The 21054-nt window shown below is 38.4% G+C and overlaps 1 long non-coding RNA gene across 1 annotated transcript in view; it reads left to right on the forward strand.

Annotated features, from left to right (window-relative positions):
- LOC122792234 overlaps positions 1-21054 on the forward strand; it is a 266453-nt gene that overhangs the window by 231307 nt on the left and 14092 nt on the right. The window lies entirely within an intron of this gene.

Below are 21054 nucleotides of genomic sequence, written 5' to 3' on the forward strand. Positions count from 1 at the left end.
TGATTTCAAAATATGAATTAAAAATTAGAATTGGAACAGTTGTGACAGTCAAGCTAATCTATAAAAGAGCCTGCTGAAGACAGTTGAAGTCAGTTGTTGTCAGTTGTCAGTAGTTGTCAGTTAACAGTCAGTTACAGTTGCCAGTTGCAGCTGTCAGTTGCAGACAGTTGTACTGTGCAGTGGATATGCAAAAGGACTCACCAAGAACTGTAAGCCTGCCTTTGCTCTGTTGTAATAATTTAGTTTAGATCACAGATGGTGTTCTTTAGTCAGATAGGAAAATTATAATTAATCAGTTAGATTTTTTTTTTAATGTTGGATTCCCATTCTTCAGTGTTGATTTCATTTTCTTGGTGATTGAGTTATATTTGTTTATTGGACATTACTGTTTTATATTTTTAATCATTTTGCTCATTATTTAATTATTGTTATTAACTTACATTTTGGCTGGCCAATCAGTGTTTTCTTTAGTAATTTGAGAGTGCTTATACCTGTTATGATAATTTCCCAGGCCACTCCAAAAGCCTGGCTGCTTTAGGTCATTTGCTATCATTTGTTTTAATATCTAATTTCTATAACTGGGTACCCCTTTAAAAGGACATGTAGACTCTCTCTGATTGGTGGCAGCATGTTATCATATTATTTTGGGGAAGGGACTCATGTTTAAATCTGTGTCAGGGTTTCCCAGATGTGTATCAGAGGTCTTAAACTGGGACACATTGTTCTGAAGTGTGTAATAAGGAGTTACATTAGGGGTGGCGAGAAGTGTATAGTCCAGTCCCTGGGTATAGAGTGTGTTCCTGTTGTGCTCTTAGGGGAAAATTGTGAAATATTACTCCTGTTTAAGTGATGGTCTCCTGTCGGAGGTAGTAGTGGGAATTGAAGCTCCTAAGATAGTAAGGGACATCACATTATTGTTGGCAGTCCGGTGGGGTATTGACCGAACGTCGCATCATTTGGTGGCAGCGGTGTGGGATTTTTATTTGGATTTCAGTAGCCTGTGGGTAGTTATTAAGATTTGCAGTCTTGACAGCCACAAACTAGACATACAGAATCTCAATCCACCACAGATTTATTTATTTTTAGTTAGTTAGTCAGGGACAGTAGACAAAGATGTCAGCAGAAGACTATAGTAAGCTGATAAAGAACCAGTTGGCCAAGGAGTGTAAAGCCAGAGGATTGGTGCATGTTAACCTGCCTAAAGAAGCAATAATATTAGACTTAGTTGCAGCTTCAGCTCAGGCCAGACATTCAGAGGATATCCAGTTTTGTATTGGAGATGTGCAGCCTGCTGAGACAGGACAGTCCACCTTTTCTCTGGAGGACCTTAGGATCCATCTGGAGTTAGGGGGACTGGAATTGGAGGCTGAGGAGAAGCAGCACCAATATGAACTGGAGGCCAAATGTCTTGAATTAGAATCACCAGAGAGATTGTGCTGGGAAGCCAAACAACTGGAGGGTGAGGAGAAGCAGCATCAATATGAACTGGAAGCCAAACATCTAGAGACTGAAGAGAGACTGAGATGTTTAGAAGCCAAAGAAAATGAGAGACAGCACCAGCATGAAGTGGAGCTTCTTACACTTTGAGAGGGTCATGGATGTAATTGGGAAGGGAATAACTGGACCCCAGAAGTGTAAAGTTCAGTAAGCTGTTTCCTCAATACAGGGATGGGGATGACTTTGATAGTTTTATTCATATATTTGAGAGGGTGTGTAGAGAGTATAATGTCAACAGTATGCTCTGGGTTCAGTTCCTGATTCCCTTATTCCATAGTAAAGCTGTTCAGGCCATGTAAAAAATGTCTGATATAGATTGTTTGAATTATGATAGAGTTAAGAACTGCCTTCTTGATTGTTTTAAACTAACACCTGAAGCTTATACAAAAAATGTTTCATGAACATAGACGCAAGGAAGATGAAAGTGTACATGATTATATTGCTGATTTACATACTTAGTTTCACAGATGGGTGAGTGTGTGTCAGGTCACCACTTTTGAGGGACTGGCAGACCTTTTGGTGAGGGGAACAAGTCCTCAGTACTTTGCCTGATGACATGAGAATCTGGTTTGCAGACAGAGAGTATAACTTTGTGGAGGCATTGGGGAGAAAAGGGGATCTCTACTTATCAAGCAGAGCACAAATGTAAAAGAAAGGGATACCCAGTGCTGCACATGGACATAAGGGAACCCATGGGGGGCATCTAAACCACTCCAAAAGAGTACACCAGTAACAGGGGAAACTACTAGTCCAAGTACATGGTTAGGGATCAGACATTTGAAATGTAACCTGAGGGGCCACATAGCAGTCAAATGTCCATCGAGGAAAGGTGAGAAACAAAAGGTGAGGAAGCCAGCAAGTGGGTATGACAAACTGCCAGTGATAAGTTGTTTGGAAACCACAGGGGTACCAATCAATAACCAAAAATTTATATCCTATCTTATTAGGTGGTAAACAGGTTACTGCTAAGAGAGACATGGCTTCTGATGTAACCATTGTGAGGATGCAGTAGTTAGAGAATAGCAGTACTTGCTTGGACAGTCCACTCCATTCAGAGCTTTGAGAAGGACTCCATTCCAAATACCTTTGGATAGGGATCATCTTGACTGGGAGGGTGGAAGAGGAAGCAAGCAGGTAGGTATGTTTGAGGCTATTCCTGCAGATGTCCTGATAGGGAATGACTTGATGATGCAGTACCTTGTGTACATGCAGTGACACATAGTCAAGCTCAGAGATAGGCATGTAGGTCCAGTAGCCTGGGGGAGACCTGGACAGATCGCATACCTGAAGCTGGGACTAGTGTGGTGGCTGTTTCAGAGAAGGAGCTATCCTCTAGCAGTAAGTTTGAAAGTGAGCCACAGCTGCTGGAAGGTAATGATGTTCCCTTGGACAGGGTGACTGCAAGGACAGAGGTGAGTGATAGTACCCAGACTGACAGTGAGGCACAGCTGTGAGAAGTTACAAGGCTTCCTGTGTAAGGGGAGCTTGTGTTTGAGAATATTCCTACAGATGTCCTGATAGAGAATGACTGTGATGATGCAGTGTCTTGTGTGCATGCAGTGACATATAGTCAGGCTTAGAAACAGGCATGCAGGTCTGGTAGCCTGGGAGGAGACCCAGACAATTCTCATATCTGAAGCTGGGACAGGTGTGGTGGCTATTTCAGAGAAGGAGCTATCCTGTAGCAGTAAGTCTGAAAGTGAGCCAGAGCTGCTGGTAGGTACGGATGTTCCCTTGGACATGGTGACTGCAAGAACAGAGTAGAGTGATAGTAACCAGATTGGCAGCGAGGTGCAGCTATCAGAAGTTACTAGGCATCCTGTGGATGTGGAGCTGGGGAGAGTCACAAAGGTCAACTTGAGACAGGTTCAACTTACTGACCCTACATTACAAAGCTTGAGGGAAATGGTGAAGAAAGCACCTGGGGCTCAAGAAAAAGGGGAGTCTTTATATGGAAGCAAAGGTTTGTTGTATAAAGAGTGGACTTCTAAGGGAGGGCTGAAAGGTGAGGTAGTACATCAGTTGGTAGAGTCTAGAGCCTACTATCTACCACTTCTAGCTATAGTCCCCATTATTTCTTGTGCAGGTGATACTGAGGCAGAGAATGAAGGTTTGCTATATAGAGAGTTGTTTCCTAAGGGAGGGCTGTTGGTAGTGCATAGAGACTACCATCTTCCACTTCTAGCTATAGTACCTATTATTCCTTTTGCCGGTTATATTGATGTAGAAAAGGTGGCAAATGCTTCACTAGACATTTTCAGGAGGGTATGTTTTCCAAGGGAGATACTAACAGATCAAGGTGATAATTTCATGTCAGCCCTGCTGACTTGTTTGTGGAAGTGTTGTGGGGTGACACATTTGAAGAACAACTTCTACCATCCCCAGACTAATAGTCTTGTGTAGATGTAAAATTGTACATTAAAGACTATGCTAAGGGTATTTGCAGTCCAGTTTAAAAGGTAAAAGTTAACCATTAAACCCAGTAAGTGTGTCAGGTGGGTATGGCAAAGGTCACTTACATAGGACACAGAGTGGGGAGTGGTAATATTATGCCAGAACCTGTCAAAGTAGAAGCTATTCAAGAGTGACCAGTTCCTGTTACTAAAAAGCAAGTGAGAACATTTCTAAGGACAGTTGGGAACTTTGGAAAGTCTGTGGCCAATTCTGGTGCAGTGGCTGCACCCCTTACTGACCTAACTAGGAAAAGTAAACCAGATAAGATAGTATGGACCAGAAATTGTGAACAGGCATTCCAAAATCTTAAAGAGATTCTGGGAGGACCCCCTGTGTTGGCCAGCCCAAATTATAGTTAAGAGTTTGTTGTGCAAGTGGATGCTTTGGATTGTGGGGTGGGGTCTGTGCTCAGCCAAGTTTTCTCAGAAGGTGAAGAATGCTGCAGTGGGATTAATAATGCCAATGCAAATGGATTGTCTAGGAGAGGAGTGGGTTGATATTCCCAGACAGACCCATTTTTCTCAAACATCATTTTTCAATGGTCACTTGAAAACCATGCCCCGAGACATGGGGGGTGGGGAATGTGAAGAAATTAGACACTGTCATCTGTGCTAGCATGTCTGGCTGAGGTTTTGATCAAAGTTTTAGATAAAACTGTGTATCATTATGCCAGCATGACTAGCTATGATATTGTAAATAAGTTCTTACTTGTTGATTTATAATCTGTTTGTACAGAATGTTTTAAAGACTTGAACAGTGTTCCTTTACATTTCTAACTGCACATATTTGTGAAGAATATTCTAAATGCAGACTGTCTCAGAATCAGCTGATCTGCAGATGATGTCACCAGAATGTTAACAGTTGCTATGTGTTATTGTCAGAGAACTTTAGTAAACAGTTGTTGATTGATTTTCAAAATATGAATTGAAAATTAGAACTGGAACAGATATGACAGTTAAGCTAGTCTATAAAAGAGCCTGCTGAAGACTGTTGAAGTCAGTTGTTGTTAGTTGTCAGTAGTTGACAGTTAACAGCCAGTTACAGCTGCCAGTTGCAGATGTCAGTTGCACACAGTTGTACTGTGCAATAGAAGCCAAAAGGACTCACCGAGGACTGTAAGCCTGCTTTTGCTCTGTTGTAATAATTTAGTTTAGGTGAGGGACAGTGTTCTTTAGTCAGATAGGAAAATTATAACTAATCAGTTAGAGTTTTTCTAAATGTTGGATTTCTATCCTTCAGTATTGATTTCATTTTCCTGGTGACTGAGTTCTGTTTGTTTTTTTAGAAATTACTGTTTTATATTTTTAATAATTTTGCTCATTATTAAATATTTTTATTAGCTTACATTTTTGCTGGTCAATCAGTATTTTCTTTAGTGATTTAAGAGTGCTTATACCTGCTTTGAAAACTTCCAGGGCCACTCTGAAAGCCTGGCTGCTTTAGATCATTTGCTATCATTTGTTTTAATACCTAATTTTCATAACTGGACACCCCTTTAAAAAGGCATATAGACTCTCTCTGATTGATAGCAGTATGTTACCATATTATTTTACGGAAGGGACACATCTGGAAATCTGTGTTAGGGTTTCCCAGATGTGTTTGGATGTATGAGATTTAATTTATTTGTGTGAGTGTATCAGAGGTCTGTAAACTGGGACACATTGCTCTGAAGTGTCTAATAAGAAGTTACATCAGGAGTGGACAGAAGTATATAGTCCAGTCCCAGGTTATAGAGTGTGTTATTGTTGTGCTCTTAGGGGGAAATTGTGAACTATTACTCCTGTTTAAGTGACAGATTCCTATTGGAGTCAATAGTGAAGATTGAAGCTCCTTTGCTATTGACCTAGGATAGTAAGAGACATCACATTATTGCTGGTAGTTTGGTGGGGGTATTGACCAGATGTCACAGATGCCACTGAGATTTTTGTATTACTAGTCCAGCTCCACTTTTTTATATCTTCCAATAATCCTGGATAATTATGCATGCATTTTTTTTCTAAATAGACTGCAACCCCATGGAAACATTTTTCCCGAGATACTTGTTCTAATGCAAGTATATCCTAAATTTGACAAAGGTGGTAAAACAATGACTGACTGTATTCCTACTTTAGGATTAATAAAATTACATCTGAAGTGCTTACATTTCCAGTACAAAATGCAGAATTTGTTCCAAAGTTATTATTTGTAATAGCATCCAACCCTACTTTATTGAGTGAGCTAGTATTATTGGTCCAGCAATGTCAGGATAGTAAATGTCATTCCAAAATAATGTCATAATTGTCTGCAATGAAAATTACATGTGCCTCTAAAAGGGATTTTGAAAAAAGGTTATAAGTTTGGGAACCTCTAAAATCTATGTATACCTCCTCCTGATCTGACATCTCTAGGGTTATAATAACAAGCAAACTCATAAGAGTAAAGCTGACGATTGTTCTTGTTAAACCAAGTTTTAGACACTATATAAACATTCTCTTGATAGGCCAAAAGATGTAAATACTCATTTTTTATCAAAACTATGGCATTACATACTACTATTTTCAGAAAAAAATGTTTCATATCAATAATGATCCAAGAGTTTCATTGCTTTGAAATAAAAAAGAAACAGTCACTTGCCAGAAGTTTGTTTCCTACATGACCTGTGTGGAGCCTGTCCCTTGTAAAATTATGATATCTGAAAATCAGCTTGTCCCATAAGCAAATATAATGTCAGCTTGAATGGTAACTTAGTTTTCTTATACCACTTCAGAATGAACTAAACTTCCTATGTTTCCAGTAAGTTTAAAACAGAGGAGAGTACTCCTGTTGCATGAGGCTAAAATGGCTTTCATTAGACCAGCCACTGCACAGGAGGGGAAAAAGGTGAAAATGTGTCAGTCTTCATTCAAGATAGATTCATATCAAAACTGGTGAAGCACCATGATGTACTGGAAGCTTCTTAATGTCCAAATCACCATCAGAAAAGTCCATATACATCTATTAGTTAGCTAAAGAACTCTCTGTATGACCCATGAAAGCCACAACAACTATCTACCAGAACTGGAGTATCTCCATATCAAATACAATATGATTTTACTAAATGATTTTAACTACCCATCTATGGACTGAGAAACCTGCACAAATGCATAGATCTCTGGACTTTGTAAATGCAAATATCCTGGAACAATTAGGCAAAGTTCCCACTAGAGATAACAACATCTTAAACCATATCCTTACCAATGTCTGGACTTCTTGCACCATTCCTTGTGTATCATCATCCCTTGTTATGTCCAGTCATATAGCTGTCTCCTTCCAACTAAAACTGAAATGAGAGGCCCCTTCCACCCATGAATCCTTTATAAATTTTTGCAAGACAAGCTATCTACTCCTAAGTGATTCACTTGCAATCTTCAAATCCCCACCGAATGCAGAAAACTCTGTGAAATACATGTAAGTGTGCCCCAGTATGAAAAAAGGAAAAAAAACACTCAAGGGAGAACAAAAACTTCATTGCTTACTAAAACTGTTGAAGATGAGCAGCTTTAAAATAATATATGGTCATTATAAACTTATCCATGTCACCAAATCACCTATTGCCAAGTCATAAATGATGTTAATAAATACCAAAGGGAACATTTGCATACTATTCCCAATCATCGAAATACTTACACAGATTGTAGTAGTTCACCAATGACCAGGATTACCTGTACTTTAGCATTCATGCTACTACTTATGTGCTTACTAGCTAGGTCAAAAAGACCACTGCTGTCCCACTAGTCATGCCTGTCACATGTCAGTGCTTTGATGAGTCTTAGTGTTTTCATGTTACATACAATGTAAGGACTGAATAGTTATGATATCTTACTAGTGTGAGTTGTTTTAAAGTCATGAACCAAGAAAGGGTAAGTAAACCTTGCATCACCAGTAAGTTTACACAAACTGATAAAAATAGTTTACACAAACTGATAAAAATAAAATAAAATGCCACTCACTTACTATCCTCATGCCTGCCGACCCATTACCAGGTCAAACACTTCCACCCGGGCACAGAGATAAAACAAAAAGCACAAGCTACTATGAGGGGTTTTAAAGCCAGGAACCATGGGAAGCTATTTAAACTCTAAACCATTACTGAGTTTATACAAACTTACAAAATAAAAAATAAATTAAAGCAAAGCTCTGCCACATGGCTACTGTCCTGTCTCTTGAAATCCTATTACTAGATCAAGCAACAAAAAAAAAAAACTGCGAACAAGAATATAGAACAACAAAACTGCCACATTTCTATTCCTGCAATATTTGATATTGGTAGACCCATATTCAGTCCACAGTAGTGTGGCACATGACGAAGGATGTGCTCTCAAACTGAGTACATGCTTCCTAGCAAGGCCATGGTAACACCCACTGTGTTTCCTGGCAATCACCATTGCTGCTTCTACCACTATACCAAGCACTAACTGACCATTTCAACACTTCACATAAACTATATCATATGCGTCATAAGCTAACATCTCCTGTAAGTGCACCATTCCTTAAACATATTAGCCACTGAACTGCCAGGGCACACCAATCCACTTTTGATTAATCAATTGCCAAAACTGTTATATAATCATAAATTAACCTTGAGACACTGAAACTTAGATTCAAGAAACTGCCTGACTATGTTAATAAGCACACAAGTCTTTAGTGCCTAAAGTTTTATTTATCTTACTTTTTTTAATTTGTAAATGTAATGGTGCTATATTAAAGTTTTCTTCATGGAATACGTTTTGCATTTATGCTTTTAAACATTCCCACACACATGTATCATATTTGCTTATTTGGAGAGGTAGGCAATAAGCCTACTTAGTTGCCTTGTCAAATAGCTGAACATTTTAGCTCCCCTCCATCCCTACCTTATCCTGTGCCCTTTATCAACCTGCCCTGTGTCCCCTTGTATGTCTCTGTAGATTCTCTCTATGTACTGCCAATTTCAGTAATCCATTTCATGGGTCTACAGCAATCACTGTGAAAAAGTACTTTCAGAGATCAAGGGAGAAGTTAGTCCCCACAATCTCTTGCCCGTGTCCCCATCGTTTGTCCTTCCTGATTCAAATAACCCATTCATATCTCCCTGATAGAATCTTATGTACCAATACATTTTCCTCTTTATCTCTTCTTATCTCAAGAGAGAAACAGTCTGGCTGTCCTAGCCTGTGATCATATTCCTTCCCCTCCATTCCATCAAGCATTCTGGTAGATTTCCACTATGTTCATTCCAAAACACTGATGTCCTTTTTCTTATATGACCTCCAAAACAGCATGCAGTTCTCTGTGTGTGTGGTATGACCAAGGTCCTGATGAAGGGAAGCATTACCTGTGCTCCTGGAATCTATTTCTCCTGAGGATCCACCCAGTATTCTACGTGTTGCCACTGTGCCTTCAATCTATCTCGTTGTCCAGTCGCAGCATGAACAACGCCATTTGATTCTTTTTCTCTTCTCTTGCTACGAGTCACACTCCCCAGCTGCTACATGAACCAGAGCTATTGTGGCCTAATTGCATTTATTTGCATTGAACTTCAATGTCACCTTTTTGAACACTTATTCAACAATTCCATAGCCAACCCTAGACTCTTTCCCCACCCTCTACTGCTGCATCTATCTTGGCTCCATCAGCAAAAAGGTTGATCCTATTGCTAATACCCTTAGATATGTCTGAGACAAATGCACTAAAGAGCACTGAGCCAAGGACATAGGTTCATAGGTTCATAGGTTGATAAAAGGCTATCTGCCCTAGGGCATTTATAAGCCTAGCCAGAGTGTGTTTGGCTTTCACCACCCTTTTAGATTAGTTGACTGTGCCTCTGTATAGTAGATCACAGAAGGTAGCCCTTTTAAGGTTAGTTTACTGTACCTCTGTCAAGCAGGGATACAGAAGAGATCCCAGGGGTAAACTTATGATCTCCCATCCACTGGTCAAGATTTCTCCTGAAGAGGGTCAATGAGGGGCTCTGCCTAACATGGATTGGGATTTTGTTCCAGAGTGAGGGGAGCCTCTGGGATATGAATCTGTCCCTCCAGCATGTCCTATTTATTTCTGTGCTGAGGTACAAGTCCCTGGAGCGTGTAGCTGTAAAGGATATGGATTTCCTGAGGTGAAGCATGTCCATTAATTCTGGGTTGGACATGGCTTTATACATCAGACACAGATCGCCTCTGAGTAGGCGGAACGCAACTGAGTAGAGCTGGAGTTTCTTTAGCCGAACTGCATAGGGCATCTGTTTGAGCCCCTTGATCCTCTTGGTGAGGTACTTTTTGGGTCTTTCCAGTTGCTGCAGGTGTCGGGTAAGGTACATCCCAAATGGGGCATTGTATTCAATTATGGGCCTGACAAGTGATGAGTAGAGGGGCATAATGACCTCTCTTGATCTAGATGTGAACCCTTTTGTGATAAGGTGGGCTATATAGAAGGTCTTTCTAACCACTTTGGCAACGTGATTGTCAAAGGAGAGATTGCTATCTACTTGGATCCCCAAGTCCCTAATTATTTCTTCTGTACTTAATGGATTACCACCTATGTGGTAATTTGTGGGCACTTTGTTTTTCCCAAAGGGGATGACTATGCACTTTTTGGCATTTAGCTTTAGGCCATGGCTCTGGCACCAGTTATCCATCTCTGTGAGACCCTTTTGGAGGATGATTGTGTCAGCCGGAGAGTTGATTACGGTACCCAGTTTGCAGTCATCTGTGAACTTGATCAGCCATAGTCCACCCGTGTTAGCCTGTACCTCGGACAAATATATACTGAACAAGAAAGGTCCCAGGACTGAGCCTTGTGGGATGCCACTCGTAACTGGTTTAGAGTCTGACATGGCACCTGCTATTCTGACCATGTGGGTTCTATCCTTAAACCAGTTTGCAACCCATCTTGTGACATAGGGGTTGATATTTAAGCTGGTGAGCTTATTTATGATGCCCGAGTGGGGTATTGTGTCAAAGGCTTTTGCGAGGTCCAGGTAGGCTGTGTGGACTAACTTCCCTTCATCTATGGCTTTGGTAACTGTTTCAAAAAAGTCGACCAGGTTCAAGAGGCAAGATCTGCCCTTAACAAAGCCGAATTAGGTAGGATCCAATGTCTGAAGGTTCCCAATGTCTTTGTTTATGATTTCCATGATGATACACTCCATAGCTTTGCAGACCAGGCTAGTCAGGCTTATAGGGCGATAGTTTCTGGGGTCTGTTGTGGCACCACCTTTGTGGAGTGGGACCACTGTTGCTGTACGCCATTCCTTGGGTACATATCCTGTAGTAAGGATGAGATTGAACAGTGACTTTATATGAGGGTTTAGTTCTTCTTGGAGCTCGTGTAAGATGCAGTCCGGGACACCGTCTGGTCCCATTGATGCTGTGTTTTTTGCTTTGGAGAGAGCAGCTCTCACCTGTGCATCTGTGATCTCAGGAAGGCTACACTCTGTTGGGACAGACACCCTGAAGTTCTCCATGGTCACTCTGTTTATTTTCTGGCATTGTCCTTCTCACCATAACCTTCTGTATCCTTTAGCTTGACAGTACAGCTGTCCCGTTTCTCAGTCCTGGTCTTATCTCCAGTACCTTCAGCTATTCCATAAGCCTCCCATGTGAGACCAAGTCAAAGATTTTTGCCAAAGTCCAACAAGACTCTGCCTTCTTGTATACCCCTTATTATAACAGCTATATATATGTGCAAAATAAATAAAATGACAATAAATGGAACAGAGCTTCTTAGGTAGAAGAAAGCTATATATATTATGAAGTGCACTACTATCAAACATTATGGCTTGAGCCAGGAAATGGAATAAAACTGTTATTATAATGCATTTTGATTTTATATTTATTTTTGTTTCATTGATTGATTGATTGATTGTTGATTGAATCTAATTAGCTGGCTCTACTATTTAAAGGTTTTACTTGTTTTGTTTCATATCCCCTTGAAGGTTTTTTTGTCAAGGTGTTAGGAGTATAAGCTTGCTTTAAAAAAGTTTGCTTATATATGCCTGTAAAAGTTCACCTGTACTCCAGTCATAAAACTAGATCGGGATTGATGGGCATCTCCTTCCAGTGTTGAACCCATATTATTTGTTTTCCTGGAGATTTCTGTCCTCTACAAATGCTGGTATATTACTACTCAGGATTCTCTCCTTGCCTTTCCCTGCCACTGTTGTTAAACAAACAGGTCCATAAGTCCCCAGATTTTTCTGCTCCCCACCTTGATTGATTTCTCCTGTCCTTTGGCACCTCTGTACCCACTAGTGATATGCTGAAAATCTCCGTCAGGATACTAGGGTGTCTAACAACACACACTAAGAGGCAGATCATCTGGTCCTGGTGCATAATTCTCCATAACTGTAGACATTTCTCAGAGCCTTCACTCTTTCTGTCCTGGTGCCTGCCACTGTCTTTCCCATTCTGCCTGCCTCCCTCCTAGTGTGGCATCTGCCCCTTGCATTTTTTTGTGAAGGCTGTTTTGCTATCTTCATTATACTATAACTATTCTACCACCTACCCTCTTCTTTCCACTTTGTGCAGATCCAATCTTTTATCATGATCTCTAGATCTCTATCATTACATTCCTATGTAACCACATTGGCTTCTCTTCTGACATCCCTCTGCTGTCTTTTGGGCCCTACTTGTGGACATCTCAGCTGTTTATAACAGATCTTCAGTACCTGTATTCACCACTCCATATACCCCCCCCCCCCAATGACCAAGTTAGCCATCTCTTCCAGTGTTTTACACAGGAGAGATCAGATTCCCATGAAACCACTTTCAGGGTTTTAGACTGTGTAAAACTTATGAGGAGATGGCTGACTTGGTCAAGACGGGATACATGGAGTGGTGAATATAGGCACTGAAGATGGGAATCTGATCTCTCCTTTCTTACCTGGATAGATTCCTAATCCCCTTTGTGACTGAGTGTCCAATCTCCAATCTGTCTTCTCTTCTCTATCCCAGCATTGGCTCTTCTACATTTTTTCTTGCCCATGCCACAACCACTCTTATGTGCAACACATCCACCATTCTGTCTTATTCAATTTCAGTGATAGTTGCTTCTCCTTCTGTAGTGTATGTAAGCTCTTCCCCACCCCTCTTGCACTCCTTCTGAATTATCATTCTACTGCTTTGCCCGTTTAACCCTCTGCCTCTGCCATCAGGCTGAATGTTCATTCCTGCAGCTTACATCCTGTTCACCTTGCACTACAATTCTTGTCCGTCCACCTCTAGCTGTGTCTCCCCTTATCAACTGTCAGTATTCTTTGTATCTCTTCTACCACCCTGGCCTTCTTATCCTTACCCCCCCACCCTTCTTGACTGCATATCCTATTTTTTTTACGTTACTCTCTGACATGCCACTTGCCTGCACTGCCCTGACAATCTGTGCCCATGTCCACCTGTCCTCTGCCTTTCCCCTTTAACTTTCCCCCTACATCATTCTGACGTCTCCTGTGGCCTCCTCCTCTCCAGCTTAACTCCATCCTTTCATTCCTGACTAGTCAATTGTACTAACATCCCTTGATCCCATCTTCAGGTTTTGGACTTACTTACTCTTTTGTACACCCCAGATCCTTTGCCCCAAATGTCTCTGAGGCAAACTTCCTCTGCACCTCACAAATGCCTCTATCACGCTTCTTGTCCTGCCTGTGCTAATCCTTTCATGTTACAGTCCTGGATCCCTGTTTTCACATTTTTTTATGCATCTCTCTCTCTCTCTCTCTCTCTCTCTCTCTCTCTCTCTCTCTCTCTCTCTCTCTCTCTCTCTCTCTCTCTCTCTCTCTCTCTCCCTCCCTCTCTCTCTCTCTCTCTTGAACCTAACTAGGCCTTTTCCTACTCTCTTTTTTGGGCAGCACTAAGAAATAGGTCAAAAATGTAAACAGTTGTGATGGAAAAGGTGCATAGCTCTAGGAGTTACAATGTCCAACCAGTAGGCAGGTAGGTAGGAAAGTATAAAGTGGAAAGTAAATGAAGTTTGCTTCTTTTAAGAGGAGGACCTTCCCAATATGATCTTGAATTGTTCCCTGGTAGGAATGGATGAGATAAATATAGAAGGGGCTCTAAAATCAAACTTAATTAAGGGGTGGTCAACTCAAGAGACACTGGGCGTAAAAACACAACAAAGATATGGGATGTAGGGTGGTAAAAAATCAAAAATCATCACACAGCAGTCTAAACTGGCAGCTCTCATAATTAAACTTGGCATGCTTCGTTATCCAAATAAGAATTCTATTTCTCAGCTCCTCCCACAATTCAGATATAATTAATCCATTTGAAGATAAAAATGTAACACAGATATTTGCTTCCTAGCCCTAGAAATTTAAAAACTCAAAGAAAAATTGTAAAACAAGAATAGTACAATAAAAGGGAGAGCAAATGCCAATAAGAAAATATAATTACATAATATATAAACCAAACAATTCTTGCAGAGCAGTCTTACCTTGGCACTGTCATAAGTAAACCTTGACCTGCTTTCTTATCTTTAATAAAATTTAACTTTCTCAAATTCAGATACAATAATATCTTTGGAGTCATAGTATACAACATAAATGCTTACCTCTTGGCTATAGAACTTATAACACTCCAAGAAAAACAAGGCTGCAATAAAAAAGAGCAAAATACAACATGACTGTAAGTGCATAAACTATAAAAAAATTCTCACAGAGCACTTTTACCTAAAAACTGTCCCAAATTAATATTGACTTGTTTTCTTAGCATACAATACTCTACAAAAAGGCCTTACAGAAACAGATGCTTGGTGCCATAGCCATGGGCTCAAGCTCAATGCTAAGAAATGTATACTTATCCCCTTTGGGAAAAACATGTACCCATGAATTACCACATAGGTGGCAGTATACTAAACACCAAAAGTGATAAGAGACTTAGGAACATAGGTGGACATTGGTCTCACCTTCGATAACCACATCGCCACAACAGTCAGGAAATCCTTTTCTGTGGCACACCTCATCACTAAGGGCTTTTCATCCAGAAAAAAGGAGGTCATTGTCCCACTGTACTCATCCCTCATTAGACCCATTATAGAATACAATGCCCCATTTGGTATATACCTCTCAAGACACCTGCAACAACTGGAAAGGCCGCAGAAGTACCTCACTAAAAGAATAACAGGCCTAAAGCAGATGCCCTATGCTGACCTCCTTAAAAAACTCCAGCTATTCTCCGTTGCATATCGTCTACTCAGAGGTGATCTCTGCTTAACATACAAGGCCATGTCAAACCCAGAGCTGTTGAACATGCTACACTTAAAGAAATCCCAATCCCTCAGAGCCACACATTCCAGGGATCTAAACCTTGTCATCACAATAAACAAAACATACTGGAGGGATAGGTTCCTGACCCAAAGACTCCCCAGACTCTGGAATAGACTGCCATACATATCAAGCAGAGTGCCTCTTTGGCCCTCTTCAAAAGGAACCTTGACGATTGGATGGGAGAAAGGAAATTCACCCCGGGGATCACGTCAGTCGCCCTGCTAGACAGGGGTCCAGGAAGTAAATAGTGTGGGAAGAAATAGCCAGGGAATTGTTATGGCTTGGCTTGTATAGGCCCTTGGGCCGATAGCCTAGTAACAACCAATGAACCTATGAACCTATAAGCAAAAATTATATATTTCAGCTCCTTCAACAACCCAAATGCAATTATTTTTTTTTGGAGACAAAGAATGTAACACAGGCTTCTTCTTGCAACTAGAACTCGTAGACTAGTAGAAAAATACATTTAAAGTGAAACAACATTTAAATACAAGGCCAAAAGAAATGAAAACAATATAGATACACAAACTGTAAATCAAAAACAAAATCTTCATAGAGCAGTCATACTACCCTCCCAATTAAAACATTGTCCTGTTCTATGTACTTTAACTAAAAATGCTTTCAAAGTTCCTCTCACAATGCAGATAGTGTTAATGTCTTTGCAGTTGATGAATGCAACACGTATATTTGTTTGGTGGCCCTAAGAACTTTTAAAATAAAAAAATTTATTTTTTTTAAAAAAAAACAGTACAATACAAACTGATCGTAAAATATCATATTATGCCAAAGTATATATATATAATATAAGATAAGAATGCTTACATAGGAAAGAAAAGATAAAAGGTGAAAAAAAAGGAGGTAATGGAAAAAAGGAATTCAATAGAATAGAAATTAAGGAATATAAGACACAATCGACAAGAAGTTTAAAAGGAATTGAAAATTTCCAAAAAAGTTTTAAAATAGCATATACAGGCTTGATCTTTTTATCAGCTATTTTTTTTTCTTTGTAATTTTTTGAAGCCCATTAATATCCATCCATGACAGAGAGTTATGAGACCATCCATCCAGTTTTAAGAATGTTAGAAACATGTGAATATAAGAAGATGAGTATAATTTAGAAAAGATTGAAAGAGGACTATCCCAAGAGAATTAGAAATTTTAAAGAAAACATAGTTGATTAAAAGGTTTTGATTTTTGAAAAGGATTTTTTTGACAGTCAGCATTCATGCGGGGACGCAGCATGACGTCCATGGAGATGGACATTGTGCAGCAATTTGAGACATGCATAAGGGATGCATGGAGGGACAGGAAGGAGACTTGTTATGGTGACAATTTGGCTAGTTTAGCCAGAGTGCAATAAGCAATTATTATTGTTAGAGAGCTTCTGAGGAGCTTGAAAAAAGATGAAGAATTTTTATGGCTGAGGAATTTGTTTATGGAAAAAATGATTTTGGTTGGGGAAAGTATTTGTCCCAATATTTGTAGAGAGAGATTACTATTTTAGAAAGATAAGATTATGAATCACAGATTCTAGTAAGGAGATTTTGACCTTTACTTAGATATAATATGAACTAGAATGTAATGATAGGTAACATTTGTAATGTAGTAATATTTATGTAAATGTATTGATTAAATGTTTTATATTATTAATTAGGATTTTTATTAATTTGTTTTATTTGAGTTTATTAATTTAGAATTTATTATTTAGCGGAAATTAGTTATGTTTTGGATTGAAGATTATTAATTTTGTATTTAGATAATTTATTAGATTGAATTAGAATTGATATTGATTTTAGTATGAGGATTTAGTTTAAAAGGTTTTTTTTTTGGTAATAATCTTTTTGTTTTTAAAGTTTTTAAATTTTTAAGTTTTAATGAAAGTTGTTTGTGAAAAAGTAAATTGGATTGCAGCTGGAAAGAAATAATAATGAGAGTTAAGTTAAATTAGTTAATGCTAAGGGAATCATAAATAATAAATTTTAAGTTTACAATAATCTTATAAATAATCAATAATTGTTGATTTGAGAATATAATCTGTTGAAGATTTGAAATAAATTGAAAAATATAAAATTTTGAAGGAAGTGGTTACAAAGAGTATTAAATAGGGGTCTGGGATATTAAATAAATGCAATTAGTACTAAGCTAACCACCTGCACTTAGAACTGACAAACCAACTGCTTGGCTAAACTGAACTGAAAGAGAAGGAAACTGAATAAGAAGTCTGGAAGTATATTCATCTTAAATATAGCTGATTTGGGATTATAGCTTAATCCTTCAATTTGAGAGAAGAATTTTCGAGAGATTTTGATTCAAGAAGATTATTTTAGAATTATTTTGAATGATATTTGAATTGATAGAAATAGAAATATGACTCAAAATAAGTTGTGAGATATTTGATTTCATAAGTTGAAGTTAAGAGGAAGTAATTTGAATTTGAATTGGTTTAATGGGAAAAGAGAAAATTTAAACAAAATTTCAGTTGAAATGAGAATGCCTTGTTGTTTTGATCTTTTGAGCGGATGTTGAAAATAGATGTGATCATTGTGAAGGCTGAGAAAGTATTTAGAAAATGATTTGAATGAAAAAATTTTTTGAATTGTATTTTTTTATTTTATATAAAGAAATAGTATAAAAATGAATATATTAAAGAGAAAAGAAAGATAGCATTAAAAGAAAATGATATTATTAAATTGCTTTAAAGGCCATTAGTTATTTTTAAAGGTTTATATAGAGAGGAATGGATTTAATTACTAAACATTTATGTATAATTATCATATAAACTTTAATCATAAATATAATAGGGGAATGTTAAAAATAAATAAGGAATGAAAAAAAAAAAAATTCTTTACCCTATCAAAAACTTTTAGGCATCCAAAGGGTTAGGGCATACATTGGTTTTTATCTTTTCAACAGAGATATTAGAGAAGTTAGAGTTTTATCCCATGTATGCCTAATAGCCCACCGCTCCGCTTGTGGATATTATAGATGGAATTATAAGATGAAAAGTTTCTGTTAAAAAAAAGCTAAAAGAAAAAATCTTGATATCAATATTAATCAATGAAATAGGGCGATAGTTATGTGGATTAGTTTTGTCTTTTTGTTTTTTTTAGAATTAAGATAGTAATGTATTTTTAAATAAAACAGCACTCAATAAAACAAAAGTAAAAGTCAATGCCTGAGATTCAGAAAGACTTAGTGCAATGCTTTGACATTTCCCTATCATGTTAAGCCTTTCTGATTAAGAGACCCTTCTAACACTGAGGGTTTCCACCTCACCAAAGCCTCAGCATAAAGAGCAGTCTCACAGGCAAAGCCAAATTCTAATATGACAGTTTGAAAGAGTGGTTAGTACTAATTAGTCAGGACTATCCCACAAAAATCTCCACGGCTCAAGATTTAATATCTGAGTAATTCAGAGAACCAGTTGGCCAAGCAAAATTTTACTCTAGGAGGAAAAAGTAAACAACTTCAAAAGATGGCAGTCACCCATTCACTCCTATGGGAGTACTCAAGGTGCATGTAAGTCCAGCAAAGCTGCGAGGGTGGGGTGGTGTCAGTGTGTGTACACATGTATGTGTGTGCATGCCTGTATGAGCATAAATCAGGCTGCATGAATGTATGCATGTGCAAATGTGCCTCCCTGGTGGTCATACCGGGGAGAGGTGTAGGTCAGGAACTGCAAGTCTGGAAGTGTGTGTGTGTGTGTGTGTGTGTGTGTGTGTGTGTGTGTGTGTGTGTGTGTGTGTGTGTGTGTGTGTGTGTGTGTGTGTGTGTGTGTGTGCGTGTGTGTGTGTGGATTTGCATCTTGGGGTTGCCTTTGTTAATGTGATATATGGGCTGCTAGGGAGAATGCTATTACAGTCAGGTCTAACAGCACAGTGTTTGATTCAGAGACATAGTAATGAGCTGCTGTGAGGTCTTTCATTCTTTTTCCTTGTGGCTTATATCTTAAATCTGAATCAAAATTTCTCTCTGTTGCACTAACTGACCAACCTGCATTCAGCAATTAGTGGGTGAAGAGAAAATCTATGAATCCTAGGGGAGAAACAGTGTAATACTCCAATTTTAAGGCAGACGAATGAAGAAACCTTATAGAGCTGTTTTCACCAGCAGATCTTACAATCAGATGTTGGCATGTTATGTATAAAGCTTGCAAAACAGCTCATGTATCCTTTGCATTGTTAAGCTTTTTTATTCTATACTTATTAGTTTATCTATACCATCTTCTGGGTATGATTTCTTCACTGGGTACATCTTCAGTAAAACATATTTATTTGAGACTAGTACATTGAAATGACAACTGGCAAAAGTTTATATTTTCCTAATATGGAGCAAAGCTCTCTCTCACCTCTTATGTAGTGGGTTGAGCCGCCTGTACAAATCTAACTAATATAACTGAAGTCTCCAAACATTGGATTAGGTTATAGTTCCTTAAGTGAATTGCCTGTTTTGTCTGGTAGCCCCATAGCATTGTCTTTCAATCAGTGTTGACATAGGATGGTGCATTTCTAGTAGACAGACTGACCCTTTTGTGTCCTCAAGTTCCTCTATCACTTTTCCTCAACACTTCTAGCATACAGTCACAAATATTTCATTATGCATTTATTCCTCCTGTATTCAGTGTTATTTCCATATCTTAATGCTGCATGTTTCACTGGATATTACATGTTCCCGATATGTATCCCAGCAGCATTCATATTACATGTTCTCGATATGTATCCCAGCAGCATTCTCCAGTGTGATTATTAAACATATTTTCCAATATTCTTTTAATTGTTTGCTGCAGACTGCTTCTTTTTTTCTTATTCTGCTCATGGCATTATTTCTCATCGCTGCATGTAGTCACTCTTTAGGATATTAATCCTCTACTCCTACTTGATTAATATTTTTATTACCATCCCAGTTTACTTCTGCTGACAGAACATCCTCTCCCTTACCTTCTAGCCATTTTTGCTCCCTTTAAGAGCAACACTTATGTATACAGTAGGGTGTTTGCGCCATCACAGAGTGAGGCTAAAATTTATTTTTTTCTGATTTCTGTATCCATTTTAATCACCCTTGCACTCAGCTGTGCAATGTTTTTAACTATGGGTGATTTCATACATGCATATACTCCTATATCTTCTTATCTTCCTGCATTCTTCTGTTGGAGATTCCTACTGCAATTTCACCATTCTGTACTCAAAACTACAACAAGAGAAGGGGATAAAATTATTTTTCCTAAATGAAGGTGAATTGTCAAAACTAGTCATTCCTCCTTTCCCTCATCAGCTGACCACTGGACTGGTACCCAAACCCTGATTGCCACTGTTACATGCAGATATCATGTCTCAGTGATGCTGGACCAATGCTGGTCATTTATATTTTTGCAACATTTTTATAATTAAACATTTCAATTACCTTTTCATTTCACATCGCTCTTAAATTTATTTTTAAAAGTCCCATGTTGTTTATCTATTTTTGATAAAGTTCCTAGTGATGTCCCTTATTTTTATCATTTAATATTTCACCATTTAGTTTCCACATGCAGCTCTGTGTTTTATACCTATTCTTTCTTTTTTCTTATAATGCATATAGAATGGCAGCATAGTCTGATAATTTGTTTACCTTACTCATACAATATCTAATCTTATACTTATCTGCTATATAAATCTGAAATATTTTCAGTACACTCCTCCTTCAAGTAAAAACATATTCTGCATGTTTCGGTTGTAATATTATTATATAAGGATTTTTGTTTCATATGTTCATTCCCTTACTTCATTCTACTGTCTTAATTAAACTTCCAAGTCCTGTTATTTTCCATTTGTTAGTTTAAGGAAATATATAATTTATTTGAAAATCTG

The sequence above is a fragment of the Protopterus annectens genome, chromosome 1.part2 (assembly GCF_019279795.1).
Source record: "Protopterus annectens isolate FY-2018-M chromosome 1.part2, PAN1.0, whole genome shotgun sequence".
Taxonomy (NCBI): Eukaryota; Metazoa; Chordata; order Ceratodontiformes; family Protopteridae; genus Protopterus; species Protopterus annectens.